The following is a 16,651-nucleotide window of genomic DNA, read 5'->3' on the forward strand; positions in this document are numbered from 1 at the left end:
CAAGAGCTCCGGGGTACTGGTTAGTTCATCATGTTGTTCCAACTATAGGGTTGCAGATCCCTTTAGCTTCTTGGGTACTTTCTCTAGCTNCTCCATTGGGAGCCCTGTGATCCATGCAATATCTGACTGTGAGCATCCACTTCTGTGTTTGGCCCCGGCAGAGTTTCACAAGAGAGAGCTATATTTTGGGTCCTTTCAGCAAAATCTTGCTAGTGTATGCAATGGTGTCAGCGTTTGGAAGCTGATTATGGGATTGATCCCTGGATATGGCAGTCTCTAGATGGTCCATCCTTTCATCAAGCTCCAAACTTTGTCTCTGTAACTCCTTCCATGGGTGTTTTGTTCCCACTTGTAAGAAGGGGCACAGTGTCCACACTTTGGACTTCATTCTTCTTGAGTTTCATGCGTTTAGCAAATTGTATCTTATATCTTGGGTATCCTAAGTTTTGTGGGTTTTGCTTCTTTGTCAAAAATCAAATATTTGTAGGAATATGGGTTTACTTATGGGTGTTCAGTTTAATTTCATTGATCAAGCTGTCTACTTCTACATCAACAACATTCAGTTTTTATTAATATTGCTCTGTACTATAGCTTGAAGTCAGGGATTGTGATGCCTCTAGACTTTCTTTTATTGAACAGGATTGTTTTATCTATCCAGTATTTTGGTTCTTTTTTTTTTTGGTTATTGTTTTTTCATATGAAGCTTATAATTGTTCTTTTGAGGTGTGTGTTGGAATTTTGATGAGAATTGCATTGGATCTGCAGATTGTTTTTTGATAAATTGGCCATTTTCACTATGTTAACCCAACCAACCCATGAGCAGGGGAACACTTTTCAACTTCTGATATCTTACTCAAATTCTTTCTTCAGAGACTTGAACTTTTTGTCATATAGGTCTTCCACTTGCTTAGTTAGAGTTATACTAAGATATTTTATATTGCGGTTATTGTGACTCATTTCTTTCTCAGCCAGTTTATTGCTTGCATAAAAAACAGTTACTGAGTTATTTGAGTTAATTTTATATCTAGCTACCTTGCTAGAGGTATTTTTCAGCAGTAGGAGCTCCCTGGTAGAATTTTGGAGGTTATTTATAGATACTATCATCATCTACAAATGGAGATACATTGACTTCCTCCTTTACAATTTTTATCTCCTTGATCTCCTTTAGTTTTCTTATTGTTCTACCTAGAACTTCATACTATGTTGAAGAGATAGTTAGATTGGACAGCCTTGTCTTGTCCCTAATTTTAGTGGAAATGCTTTAAGTTTATCTCTATTTCATTTGATGTGAGCCCTTGGCTTGCTGTATATTGCTTTATTGTGTTTAGTTATGTGCCTTGTATCCCTGATCACTTCAAGACTTTAAGCATGAAGGAGTGTTGAGTTTTGTCAAAGGCTGTCTGTATCTAATGAAATTACTGTGTGTGTGTGTGTGTGTGTATTTCTTTCAGTTTTCTTTTGATATATATATATATATATATATATATATATATATATATTATATGGTGGATTACATAAGTGGATTTTCATATACTAAACCAACCTTGCATCCTTGGGATGAAGTGTACTTGTCATAGTGGGATGATTTATTTGATGTGTTCTTGGATTCAGATCAGGATTAATTTCATCAATGTTCATAAGGGAAATTGGTTTCAAATTCTTTGTTGAGTTTTTGTTTAGCTTAGGTATCATGGTGACTGTGGCCTCATACAATGAGCTTGCAATGTTCTGTTTTTATTTTGTGGAATAATTTAAGGAATACTGGTATTAGCTCTTCTTTGAATGTCTATCTGACCCTGGGCTTTTCTGGGGGGTGGGGGTGGAAGATTCTATTTCCTTAGGGGTTATAATAGACTATTTAGATACATCACCTAATCTTGATTTAACTTTGGTAAGTGTCTAGATAAAATATCCATTTCATTTAGATTTTGAATTTTATGTACTATCAGCTTTTGGCTAAGGATTTGTCTACCTTGATGATTTTCTCAAAGAACAAGCTTTTGTTTTTATTGATTTCTGTATTGTTCTCTTTGTTTGTAATTGATTGATTTCAGCCCTGAGATTTATTATTTCCTACTGTCCATTCCTCTTGGGTGTGTTTGATTCTTTTCTTTCCTCTAGAGCCTTCAGATATACTTTTAATTTATTAGTATGAGAACTCTCTAATTTCTTTATGAGGGCACTTAATGCTATGAACTTTCCTCTTAGCACTGTTTTAATTGGGTCCCATAAATTTGAGATGTTGTGACTTTATTCCTATTGAATAGGAATAAAGCCTTTAATTTCTTTCTTTATTCCCTTATCCAGTGATCACTGAATAGAGAGTTGTTAAATTTCCATGAATTTGTAAGCTTTCAGTTTCTCTTGTTGTTGAAGTCCAGCAGTAATACACGGTGGTCTAATAAAAATACAGGGGGTTATTTTAATTTTTTTATCTTATATCTTGAGACTTTTTTTGTGACTGAGTGTATAGTCAATTTTGGGTAAAATTCCATGAGGTGCAGAGAAGAAAATATAATCTTTTATGTTTTGGTGAAATATTCTGTAGCTGTCTCTTAGGTTCATTCGATTCATATCCTGCTTGTTTCATTAATTTTCTGTTTAGTTTCTGTCTTGATGACCTGTCAATTGGTGAGAGTAGGATGTTGAACTCTCCCTCTGTTAATGTGGAAAATTCACTCTATGATTTAAGTTTAGTAATTTTTTTATGAATGTGGGTGCCTTTGCATTTGGGGCACAGATGTTCAAAATGATGTTATCTTAGTAAATTTTTTTCCTTTGATAAGTGTGACATGTTCTACTTTATCTTTTTTGTTATTATTTTTAGTTAAAGTCCATTTTGTTAGATATCAGAATGGCTACTCAGCCTTTTTTCCTGGGTCTCTTTACTTAACAAACCTTTTTACAGTCCTTTATTCTGAGAGAATATCTATCTATTTTGCTGAGGTGTGTTTCTTATATGCATCAGAATGATTGATCCTGTTTATGCATCCACTGTGTCTTTTTTATTGGGGAAATGAGACCATTGAGGTTGAAAGATATTAATGATGAATGATTGTTATTTCCTGTTATTTTGATGTTGGTGGTGGAACTGTGTGTGTGTGCATGTGCGAGAGAGAGACAGACAGACAGAGAGACAGAGAGAGACAGAGAGAGACAGAGAGAGACAGAGAGACAGACAGAGATATATACAGAGACAGACAGAGAAAGAGAGATTCTTTGCTGGTGTTGAATTATCTATTTCTTGTTTTGTCCCCCCACCCCACTTGGGTGTAGTTATCCTCCATGTGTTGAAGCCTTCTTTCTAGTATCTTCTGTAGGGATAGATTAGTGGAGAAATTGTATTTAAATTTTAATTTTGTCTTGGAAAATGTTGTTTTCTCTATGAAGATTGAAAGTTTTGCTGGGTATCAAAGTCCAAGCTGGCTTCTCTGATCTTTTAGAGACTGAAAGAAATCTACCCATGCCCTTCAGGCTTTTAAAGTCTCTGTTGAGAAATCCAGTGTAATTCTTATATGTCTGCCTTCATACATTACTTGGTTGTTATCCCTTTTGACTTTTAATATTCTTTCTTTGTTCTGTACATTTCGTATTTTGATTATTATGTAAAAGGAAGATGTTCTTTTTTGGTCCGTGTTTTATAAGCTTCTTGTATGTATATAAGTATCTTTTCTATTAGGTTAAACAATTTTCTTCTGCAATTTTGTTGAAGTTATTTTTTGAGCCTTTGAGCTGGAAACTTTATCCTCTTCTATTCCTATTAATCTTAGTTTTGGTCTTTTTATAGTGTCCCAGTTTTTGGATGCTTTATGTTAGAAACTTTTTAGCTTTAGCATTTTCTTTGACTGATACATCGATTTCTTCTATAGTATCTTCTATGCCTGAGATTCTCTCTTCTGTCTCTTTTAATCTATTGGTGATGCTTGTGTCTGTAGTAGGAACTACTGTTCTCTTTCCCAGGTTTTCCATATCCAGGATCACCTCAGAATGTGTTTTCTTTATTGGTTCTACATCCATTTCAAGGTCTCAAACAGTTTTATTCATTTCTTTCACCTGTTTCATTGTATTTTCATATATATCTTTATATTTCTTGGTTTCTTCTTTAAAGGCCTTTACCAGTTTGAGAATATTTGTATATCTTTAAGGTAATTATTAATTTCTTCCTGAAAGGCCTCCATCATCTTTATAAGTTTGTGTTATGGTCATTTTCTTGAGATTTGGATGTGTTAGGATATTCAGGTCTTGTTGTGATAGGATAGCTGGGTTCTGCTGCTGGCATGTTGCCCTGGCTTTTGTTGATTATGTTCTTACACTGGCCTTTAGCCATCTAGTTGTCTCCTGTGTTGGCAGACCTAGTAGTCCCTAATGAAAGTAGACTTCTGGGGCTGCTGACAAAGCTGGTAACTCCTAAGTTTATCGTGCCTCTCAGACTGTAGGTAGAGGTAGGTTGTCCTTGGTGGCAGGAGGTTTCTAGGGCTGTAAGCAGAGCTGATAGAACCTGATGACTTGAGGATATTTGTTGTCCTCCTGGTATGCAAGTAGAGCTGGTGGTCCCTGATGGTTGCAGACCTCTGTTTGCCCTGGGCATCAGAAGTTCTCCAGGGATATAGGCAGAGTAGTAGCCTGGAAAATGGAGTGCAGAGAGAGTACAGTCAAACTCACTGTGCCTGGGTTCATCCAGAAGGGCCAGCTGGCAGGGAATGAGGATAGGAATTTCACCTGGTATTCATTGATCACTGCAGGTATCTGGGATTGTGGTTAGATGTGTGGACCAGAAGATGGAGTTTGGAATTCACCTGGTTTTCAGTGTCAGTATCCAACCTCTAGGAATTCAAGTAGAACTGTGGCCATGGAAATGGAGTGCATAGGGAGCAGGGTGGAGCTCAGTGTTGCTGAGTTAGTTTGACCAGAGGGGCCAGAAGTCAGGGAATTGAAGTAGGAGACTCACCTGGTGGTCACTAATGGCTGCAGGTGTCTGGGATTATGGTTCTAGTTATGGACTGGACCATCAAGTGTAAATGATACAGGAAAGACCTCATGGCTGCTGTGTTTGGAGGGCAGACAGAAGGCGGGAGTGATACAGTAGCCTTCTTGGTCTCAGAACTTAATCTAATGCTTACATATTAAAGAAAATATCAAATTTTCATTAAAGAATTAAAAATTATACTGTGTAGCATAAAGTGATGGAGTAGCAGTGGCTGGCCATCACACCACAAGGGCAGCTCTGAAGACACTCACTAAATATCCATAACCTATCTCTAGAGAAAACAGCTCCAGGGGAGATCAGACATCTAGTTAAATGTGTAGCATCACAGTAGATCAAAAAGAGAAGTTTAATTTACATTTTCCTGATGATTAAGGACACTAATCAATACTTTAACTGTATTTATTGGTTATTTATTTTTCTTCTTTTGAGAATTCCATGTTCAGTCCTTAGCTAATTTATCTTTTTAAATATTTTTATTTCCATTTACTTATTCAGTTTTTTTTTTTTTTTGTATTCTAGACATTCTCTGTAGATATAGCTATTCTGAAACTCTATATCACCAATGCTGCTGAGGCTGTGGGGCAATGGAACCCTTACTTAATGTTGATGTGAGTATAAAACAATGTAGCTACTGTGGGGAAGAAAAGAACTGTCGAATGACTCAGTTAACTACCTTTATTCATGTACCCAAAGGAAAACATGTTGATATGAAATATAAGGTTGAATATTAGGGGTGGAAAAATTAATTGGACATATGGGATATATATTGGGTTATGGGCAAAAAAGTGAAATTTTTTCATAAATGCATAGAAAACCTACTAATTTGTAAGAGAAAGAAAAGACAGGAATAAAAATGTTAAAATGAAATACTCTATGTGGATGCACAAGGTGACTCCATGAGCCAGAGGGGTATTAAGGAAAATCCCAGGACCATGGATAGGCTGCTTGCCTCCAAGTTGTTTGCCAGTGAGTGCCCTGAAGCTTGCAAAGGAATACAGGATGTTGTTGCTGCTTTTGGTTGACTGCCAGAACTAAATGTTAAAATCACTATTGCTGAACACTGTTTAACTGAAGAATACAGAGAATCTAAGCTATAACTGAGATGGAGGCTTGTATCCTGTTGGCTAACTTACAGTGATGCTGTAGTGATGCTAAGCAGGTGGCTTGGGGAGAATTCCTAAATACCATCTTGCTCAGCTGTGTGTGCTCTGTGTGGACTCTGTGATACCTTACTGAGTTGCTAGGCAAGATGCTCCCAGCGACACAATAGTGACATGACTATTTGTAGGGGAATTTTTCTTGACGCGTTTCCCAATTATTTCTCTAATTGTTCATTGGCTAATAAAAATAGCAGAAGCTAATCCCTAGGCAAAGATGGAGGAGGCATTTTCCAGGCAGGACAGGAAGAGAGGGAGAGTGGATTAGTCATGAGAATAGAAGTTGCAAACATGTAGGTTTCTCTGGGCATGGATAGCTTGCAGCTTCTGCAAATTCATCTGGAATAACAAAAAACCTAGGATAGCAAAAATTCTTCTCAAGGATAAAAGAACCTCTGGTGGAATCACCATGCCAGACCTAAAGCTTTACTACAGAGCAATTGTGATAAAAACTGCGTGGTACTGGTATAGTGACANACAANTAGACCAATGGAATAGAATTGAAGACCCAGAAATGAACCCACACACCTANGGTCACTTGATCTTCGACAAGGGAGCTAAAAACATCCAGTGGAAGAAAGACAGCATTTTGAACAAATGGTGCTGGCACAACTGGTTGTTAACATGTAGAAGAATGCGAATCGATCCATTCCTATCTCCTTGTACTAAGGTCAAGTCTAAGTGGATCAAGGAACTTCACATAAAACCAGAGACACTGAAACTTATAGAGGAGAAAGTGGGGAAAAGCCTTGAAGATATGGGCACAGGGGAAAAATTCTTGAATAGAGTTTGCAGCTTCCATAGCTTGCAGAGGCCAAGAAAGATTGGGCAGGATATTCTTCACTCAGTATTTGAGTTATCTGGTCAGTTTTATATATTTTTTTCTTTTAAAATTTTTTCTTTTATTAGATATTTTCTTTATTTACATTTCAAATGTTATGCCCTTTTCCAGTTTCCCCTCCTGAAAACTGCTATCCTATTCCCCTCCCCCTGCTTCTGTGAGAGTGTTCCCCCACCCACCTACCTTTTCCTGCCTCCTGCCTCCTGCCCTCACATTCCCCTACACTGGGGCTTTGAGCCTTCACAGGACCCAGGGCTTCTCCTCCATTGATGTCTGACAAGGACATCCTCAGCTGGAGCCAAGGGTTGCTCCACATGTACTCTTTGATTGGTGATTTAGGGCCTGGGAGCTCTGGGGGTGTGGAGGTCTGCTTTAGTCCTTCTTAGAAGGGGAGACAAAATAATCACGGGAGGAAATACGAAGACCAAGTTGGGAGCAGAGTCTGAAGGAAAGGCCACCCAGAGACTGCCCCACCTGAGGATCCATTGCATAAACTGTCACCAAACCCAGACACTATTGAGGATGCCAAGAAGTGCTTGGTGACAGGAGCCTGATATAGCTGTCTCATGAGAGGCTCTGCTAGAGCCAGACAAATACAGAGACAAATGCTCACAGTCAACCATTGGACTGAGGATGGCATCCCCAGTGAGAAGTTAGAGAAAGGACTGAAGGAGCTGAAGGGGTTTGCAACCCTATAGGAAGAACAATATCTGGTCACTTTTAAAATATAAATATGTCTGTTTTTTTTTTTCCATTCGCTTCATTAAGTTGGGCTAGAAGAAAAAGCGACAGCCAGAGGAACAGGTGACGATCTCAGAGCTCTGGCTTAGCAAATCTAGCTGGGAAAAAGACATAACCCAATAAAGAGTGAGCTGGCAAGAGCATGATCCTGAGAAGGTAAAACATGCATGGGGCAGACACTGGCAGAGCTGGCCATGGGGTGATTGGCTGGTAAGAAAGCCGGTGTCGGAGCTCTAGAGAGCCAAAGCCAACATTTGTGGGAGAGGTGTTGGATAGGAGGAACAGACAGGCAGCTGCTGGTCCCAGAGTCTAGCGAGACCAAGCTCAGGCTTTTTAAAATTACACGCTACACGTATTTGGGGAGTAACCAATGGTTTTGTGGTTGAATTTAAGGCCCACTCTAGTAAGGACACTATTTTCGATTGTTTTACTAAATGTTACTAATATAACTGTAAAGTTGTCATCTAAATATGCATCACTATGCCGATAGATTAGACTGCTCTCAGCTTTTGCCAGAGAAGGTCAAATAAGAATGGATGATGAGGATGTATTCGACCAAAGCACACTATCTACATATACAAAATGTTACAACCATTACTAGGACCAAAGGAGCTGAAGGAGCTTGCAGCCTCATAGGAGGAACAACAATATGAACCAACCAGTATCCCCAGAGTTCCCAGGGACTAAACCACCAATCAAAAAGTAAACATGGAGGGACCCATGGCTTCAGCTGCATATGTAGCAGAGGATGGCTTAGTTGGTCCTTGGTCCTGGGAAGGCTTGATGCCAGGACAGGGAAGCAGGAGTAGGTGGGTTGGTGAGCAGGGAGAGGGGTGATGGGATAGGGGTTTTCGGGGGGCAAACCAGGAAAGGGGATAACATTTGAAATGTAAATAAAGAAAATATCTAATAAAAATTAAGTTTTGTATGTGTGTATGTATGCATGTATAAATGTATGTATATATGGAAGTGTGTACATACCTATAAATATAGACCATATAATTTTGACATGGATAAACTAATTGTTATAGGTATAAAATATCTTCTAAAAGAAAAAAGAGATATCCATTATTATGTACAATTGATTTATGGCAATAAACTGTTTAAAACTGATGAAACTAAAGCAACATAGCAACACAACAATGAGGAATGACTATATAGAAAACACTTCAAAACCGTTTCTATCTTGAATGCTTATGCCCACTATGGGTTATCAAAAATCTTAGACCATGAAGTCTCTACCTTCATAGACTCCAGTATTCTGACTTGGGAGCTCTTAAATGACCCCAACCAGAATTTGCAGGTTGTTCGTTCCAGACCGAGGTCAATATCACACCTGATAGTAACCTCTGCAGACCCTGCTGCTGGCCTTGGTGAACACATACCTAGACATGTGCACTATTGGACCTAGTGATAACACTGAGATGTTTAATGGCTGGAGCAGCACCAGAGAACTTTATGTCTTTTCCTACCAATAGTACCATACCTTTATTAATGAACACTCAAAATACCTGAGCTGTAAAGCTACCACACTTCCTGGTCTCAAACCCCCAAGAGCCTCAGTAGTTGGTATCTTATGCAATAATGGTTAGTGCCACTATATCATTTGTTATTCTACTCTAGGTGATAATTCTGTGCATATTCCATCATCCCAAATGAAAGGTCCTTGCTTAAGAGAGTAAATCTAAACTGTTTAAATAACTATTTCTTTTGGTAACAATAAATATGTCAGAACTGAACTTAAGGGAATGGAGAATGATCTCCAGCAAAATAATTGTTCTAATGAACAGACTGTGCCCAAGAACAGATCACAGACAATGAAATGAGAAAAACAATACAACCTGAAATGAGAAGTTTGACCCAGATAAAAAGCTCAAGGAAGAATAAAACAGAAATGTTGGGGCTGAAATCTCCATAGACTGTGGAAAAAAAAAAGACCCAGAAAATCAATAGAAAAGTAAGTCACATGTAAGAAAGCCAGAAAATTCAAGTGCAAATCATTTGACGTTATCTAACTAGAGGAAATTATCAAAACAAAGCAAAACAAAAATATAAACTGAAAGTTACCTAAAGGATGTAGGGGATGTCACAAACTGAACCACAATATGTGGAATATATGTGGAAGTAAAGAGGAGAAAAGAAGATAAAAATGTTTGTAAAGAAAATTAGGTGAAGCCTTTTCAAATTTAGGAAGGACCATTACCATCCAGAATAAAAGGCTGTAATAACCACATTTGTTAGTGCACAGCAGTGTATCTGCTGACATATTTCTTAATAGAACCATTACACACAGAGGAGTGTGATAAAATATTCAAAGTATTGAAAGAAAAAACTTCCAAGTAGGATATTGTTCCTGGAATAGTCTTTGAGAAATGAAGGGAAGATGAAGACATTATCAAAGAAAGAAGGGAGCTAGTATGTATGTACAGAAAATTATATCCACATGACATATCTACATATTCAATTGTAGGGTGCTACAATACTATAATGCTAATGACTTCTATTGTAAAGATTTTAAAAACCGAGCAATTAAAAACAACTATAGAGAAAACAATTTCTTTATGGATATACAATACATAAAATGTAAATTAAGGGGTTAAAAATACAAAATTCAAAAGTAAGTAAAGTGCATAGTTTTTAATCTATAATCACAGTTTACTTGTTACTAACTTAATATTTATTTTACTGTAAAGCTAAGCTGTTACATATGAGCTTAATGAAAATCACAAAACAAAACTCTACAATAGATTTCCAAAATAAATAAAAAACCCACAACAAAACAAATACAATACTATTCCAAAGGCATCAAAAGAGAACAAAGAAGCAGAGTTTTGTTGAAACAACTACAAAAAAAAAAAAAGAAATAACAAGTTAACAACTGCAAAGTTTTGCCTCTCAATAATCATATTGACAGAAAGCATATGAAACTGCATAACCCAATGATGCTGAGGTTGAATGATAAAGAAAACAACATGAGCAGAACATGTTTATAAATTAACATAAATTTAGTCTAAGATAGATGGAAAATTATTATATAAAAATTCTAACTAAGTGAACATGTAGTAATATTTCAAAGGAAACAGAAGGGTGAGGGCTTCAGGAAAGCTCAGTAGTAAATGACATGCAGGCCACTTGACAGACTAGAACATTCACCGGGCAGCAGGCAGGAATGACTGACAATAGTAGCAGTAAGCAACATCAGTAATGAAGAGAACATCAGACAGCAAGCAGTTCAGGAATGAAACAGCATTCCCAAAAGTCATAGAACAAATGTACCTGAGACAGACAGAGTGTTTCTCCAAAGAGGAGCAGAAATCTCATTTTGTCAAATGTTCAGGGAACATTTTCATGAAAGATTTTGGATTTTAAAAAGTGTTTTTTGAAAGTTCAGGGAATATGAAGTGATACCAACTATATTCTCAGAACAGTAGATGAAAAGCAGACACAGCAATGTTCACAGGCAGATAAAGTAGACACATTTCCTTGGCTGCCTTACATAGGACCAGCTAACATGTATATTCTCTTTCAGGGATGGGGTTAGGATGCTAGTGTCAATAATAGCATATTGTTTTGTAGATTAAGGAAGCCATAGCTCCAGTTTCACCATCTACATCTTCTGTATTCTTAGACCCCTTGAACTTCTCTTTTTATGAAAATTTCATCCAGCTCATACAAGATTTTGTCTCTTAGCTGTTTTCTGATCATTAGGTTGTAGTTCTGATATAACTTCTCAAACCTTCCCAATTCATATACTGTTAAATAATCTATATCTCAGATTTGGGCCCATTCCAACATTCTATTACAAGAGGCCTGCAACTAATTGCTACAATTCCATAGAGGATGACATTCTATCAGGTATGGAAGCTCTCCACCAGCTCTGATGATTTTAGGAGGGGCAGCATTTTAAAGATGCTTAGGGAATGAAGCTGGGGTCTTTGTGGATGAGATGAGCCACTTTTTAAAAGAGATTATATGCATATGCCAGCAAGATTTTGCTGAAAGGATCCTGATATAGCTGTCTCTTGTGACACTATGCCAGTGCCTGGCAAACACAGAAGTGGATGCTCACAGTCAGCTATTGGATGAAACACAGGGCCCCCAATGGAGGAGCTAGAAAAAGTACCCAAGGAGCTAAAGGGGTATGCAACCCTATAGGTGGGACAACAATATGAACTAACCAGTACCCCTGGAGCTCATGTCTCTAGCTGTATATGTAGCAGAAGATGGCCTAGTCGGCCATCATTGGGAAGAGAGAAACCTTGGTCTTGCAAACTTTATATGCCTCAGTACAGGGGAACGCTAGGGCCAAGAAGTGGGAGTGGGTGGTTAGAGGAGTAGGAGAGAGGGTATGGGGGACTTTTGGGATAGCATTTGAATTGTAAATGAAGAAAATACCTAATTAAAAAAAAACTGGAATTAGAGAGAGAGAGAGAGAGAGAGAGAGAGAGAGAGAGATTATAAGTATCTTCTACCATTTTCACCCATGTAAAAAATAGCAAAATGGCATGGTTTGTGAAAGAGATATCCAGCTCTCATAGCACTCAATCTGGAAACTCCCAGTATCTAGAATAATGAGAAAAACACAGGCCAGTTATGGTGTCTGCTTTCTTGGGTACTGTGTAACTAAGCTGAATACAGTCTCAGTGCTGTGTTGGTTAATGGTTGTTTCAAAGTATCATTAAACTTGATTTTGGTTATTCATGCTGTTTAGAGATCCAGATGCCTAGGTTATGCTTGACATACATTTCTGTAATACAATTTTCAAGAGCAAATGCATTTGATTTTTTTAAAAACAACTTTAACTAAGTGTAGAAAACCTCAAAACTATCTATTCTAGATGAGAGTAGGACCTCATAGCCTTCCCTTTCCAACAACCATTCTCCAACATTTTTCCTACTAATAATAATTTCCATTTTTCAGTTAATTCTTCTTTGGAACATATTTTACATTTGAAATTATCATCTTTAATTTCATAATTAAAAAGCAGATGTAGAGCTGTGTACAATCTTTTGTGAAAACACAACAGAGGGTCCAAAGTTCCTCAAAGGACTCTCCATGCCACAGGGCCCCTAGCACACCCAGGGCCTCAGGATCACTGGAGAGTGAAAAGCAACATCAGTTCCAAAAATTCCCAGACAGTCTTGTGCCAGCAGGAACAGGGACAAAGGAACCCCGCCAGACTAGAGGCTGGGATTCATTCTGGTTGGAACCAGCCCCAAGCCATCTTCAGCCCAAACCCAGTGGAGGGTCCAAGGTCTCTAGAGGAGTTTCCATGCCTCAGGCCCCCTAGCACACCCAGGACCTTGGGATTCTTTGAGAGCACATGGGGCACAGAAGCAACAGAGCTTCTTGGACAGGGTCCCTTTGGGCCTTCATCCTCAGCCAGGAGGCAGAGCTGAGACCCAGACCCCAGTGCAACTTCCTTGCCAGAGGAGAGTGGGCCCCCAGGGAGGGCTCTGACCCCAGGACTCAGGAAGTGGATCAGAGCTCCAAACTTCCAGGATACCTGCCCTGCAAGAGGAGAACTTGCCTGCAGAGAGTGCTCTGACCACTGGGACTCAGGTGAGAGATGGACTCCCAGGAGTGCTGACAGAGGCTAACAAAATCACAGGAGGAACAAGCTCCAGCCAGAGATAGCTAGATCATCTAACACCAGAGATTACCAGATGGCAAAAGGCAAACATGAGAACATTACTAACAGAAACCAAGAAACCAAGGGCATCACCAGAACCCAGTACACCAACCACAGCGAGTCCTGGATACACCAACACACCCGAAAAGCAAGACTCAGATTTAAAATCATATCTCATGATGGTGGTAGGGGATTTTAAGAAGGGCATTAATAACTCATTTAAAGAAATAGAGGAGAACACTGCAAAACAGGTGTCAGCCCTTAAAGAATTACAGGAAAACACTGCTAAACAAGTAGAAGTCCTTAAAGAGGAAAGACAAAAATCCCTTAAAGAATTACAGGAAAACACAACCAAACAGGTAATGGAATTGAACAAAACCATCCAAGGTCTAAAAATGGAGGTAGAAACAGTAAAGAAAACCCAAAGGAAGATGACTCTGGAAAAGGAAATCCTAGGAAAGAAATCAGGAACCATAGATGGGAACATCAGCAATAGAATACAAGAGATGGAAGACAGAATCTCAGGTGCAGAAGATTCCATAGAAAGCATGGACACAACAATTAAAGAAAATGCAAAATCGAATAAGATCCTAACTCAAAATATCCAGGAAATCAAGGACACAGGGAGGAGACCAAACCTAAGGATAAAATAGGTGAGAATGAAGATTGTCAACTTAAAGGGACAGTAAATATCAACAAAATTATGGAAGAAAACTTCCCTTAACTAATGAAAGAAATGCCCATGAACATACAAGAAGCCTACAGGACTCTAAATAACCTGGACCAGAAAAGAAATTCCTCCTGACACATAATAATCAGAACAACAAATGCACTAAATAAAGACAGAATATTAAAAGCAGTAAGGGAAAAGGTCAAGTAACATATAAAGGCAAACCTATTAGAATTACACAAAAACAACCCTATAGGTGGAACAACAATATGAACTAACCAGTACCCCCTGGAGCTAATGTCTCTAGCTGCATATGTATCAAAAGATGGCCTAGTCGACCATCAGTGGAAAGAGAGGCCCATTGGTTGTGCAAACTTTATATGCCTCAGTATAGGGCCAAGAAGTGGGAGTGGGTGGGTAGGGGAGTGGGGGGGTGTATGGGGGACTTTTGGGATAGCATTGGATATGTAAATGAGGAAAATACCTAAAGACTTCTCACCAGAGATTGTGAAAGCCACGATCCTGGACAGATGTTTTACAGACCCTAAGAGAACACAAATGCCAGCCTAGGCTACTACACCCAACAAATCTCTTAATTACCATAGATGGAGAAACCAAGGTATTCCATGACAAAACCAAATTCATACAACATCTTTCCATGAATCTAGCCGTTCAAAGGATAATAAAGGGAAAACACCAACACAAGGAGGGAAATTATGTCCCAGAAAAAGCAAGATAGTAATCCTTCAACAAACCTAAATGAAGATAGCCTCAAGAACAGAATCCCAACTCTAACAACAAAAATAACAGGAAGAAATAATAACTTTTCCTTAATATCTCTTAATATCAATGGACTCACTTCCCCAATAAAAAGACAGATTAACAGACTGACTACATAAATAGGAACCAACATTTCGCTGCACACAAGAAACCCATCTCAGGGACAAAGACAGACACTACCTCAGAGTAAAAAGCTAGAAAACAGTTTTCCAAGCAAATGGTCTGAAGTAACAAACTGGAGTAGCCATTCTAGTATCGAATAAAATTAACTTCCAACTCAATGTTTTCAAAAAAGACAAGGAGGGGCACTTCATACTCATCAAAGGTAAAATCTGCCAAGATGAACTCTACATTCTGAATATCTATGCTCCAAATACAAGAGCAGACACATTCTTTAAGAAAATTTTAGTAAAGCTCAAAGCAAACATTGCACCTCACACAATACTAGTGGAAGACTTCAACTCCCCACTCTCATCACTGGACAGACCCTGGAAACAGAAACTAAACAAAGACACATTGAAACTAAGAGAAGCTATGAAACAAATGGATTTAACAGATATCTACATAATAATTTATCCTAAAACAAAAGGATATACATTCTTCTCAACACCTCATGGTACTTTCTCCAAAACTGACCATATAATATGTCACCAAACAGGCCTCAAAGATACAAAAATATTGAAATTATCCCATGCATCCTATCAGATCACAATGGACTAAGGCTGATCTTCAGTAACAATATAAATAATAGAAAGCCAACATTCACATGGAAGCTGAATAACAATCTACTCAATGATACCTTGGACAAGGAAGAAATAAAGAAAGAAATTAAAGACTTTTTAGAGTTTAAAGAAAATGAAGCCACAACATACCCCAAATTATGGGAAACAATGAAAGCAGTCCTAAGAAGAAAACTCGTAGCTCTGAGGGCTGCCAAAAAGAAACTAGACAGAGCACACACTTGCAGCTTGACAACACACCTAAAAGCTCTAGAAAAAAAAGGAAGCAAATTCACCCAAGAGGAGTAGATGGCAGGAAATAATCAAACTCAGGGCTGAAATCAACCAAATAGAAACAAAAAGAACTATTCAAAAAATCAACCAAACCAGGAGCTGGTTCTTCAAGAAAATCAACAATATGGGTAAACCCTTAGCCAGACTAACTAGAGGGCAAAGGGACAGTTTCCTAATTAACAAAATCAGAAAGGAAAAGAAGACATAACAACAGAACCTGAGGAAATTCAAACAATCATCAGATCCTACTGCAAAAGAGTATACTCAACAAAACTGGAAAACCTGGATGAATTGGACAATTTTTTAGACCGCTACTAGGTACCAAAGTAAAATAAGGATCAGATTAATGATCTAAACAATCCCATATCCCCTAAAGAAAGAGAATCAGTCATTAATAGTCTCCCAACCAAAAAAAAAAAAGAAAAAAAGCCCAGAAAGAGATGGATTTATTGCAGACTTCTATCATACCGTTAAAGAAAACCTAATCCCAATTCTCCTCAAACAATTCCACAAAATAGAAACAGAAAGTACTCTAGCCAATTCATTCTATGAAGCCACAATTACTCTGATGCCTAAACCACATAAAGACCCCACAAAGAAAGAGACCTTCAGACCAATTTCCCTTATGAACATCGATGTAAAAATACTCAATAAAATTCTCACAAACCGAATCCAAGAACACATCAAAACAATCATCCATCATGATCAAGTAGGCTTCATCCCAGGGATGCAAGGATGGTTTTATATATGGAAATCCATCAACACAATCCACTATATAAACAAATTCAAAGACAAAAAGCACATGATCATCTCATTAGATGCTGAGAAAG

This window comes from Mus caroli, chromosome 11 (genome assembly GCF_900094665.2).
Source record: "Mus caroli chromosome 11, CAROLI_EIJ_v1.1, whole genome shotgun sequence".
In the NCBI taxonomy this organism is placed as follows: Eukaryota; Metazoa; Chordata; class Mammalia; order Rodentia; family Muridae; genus Mus; species Mus caroli.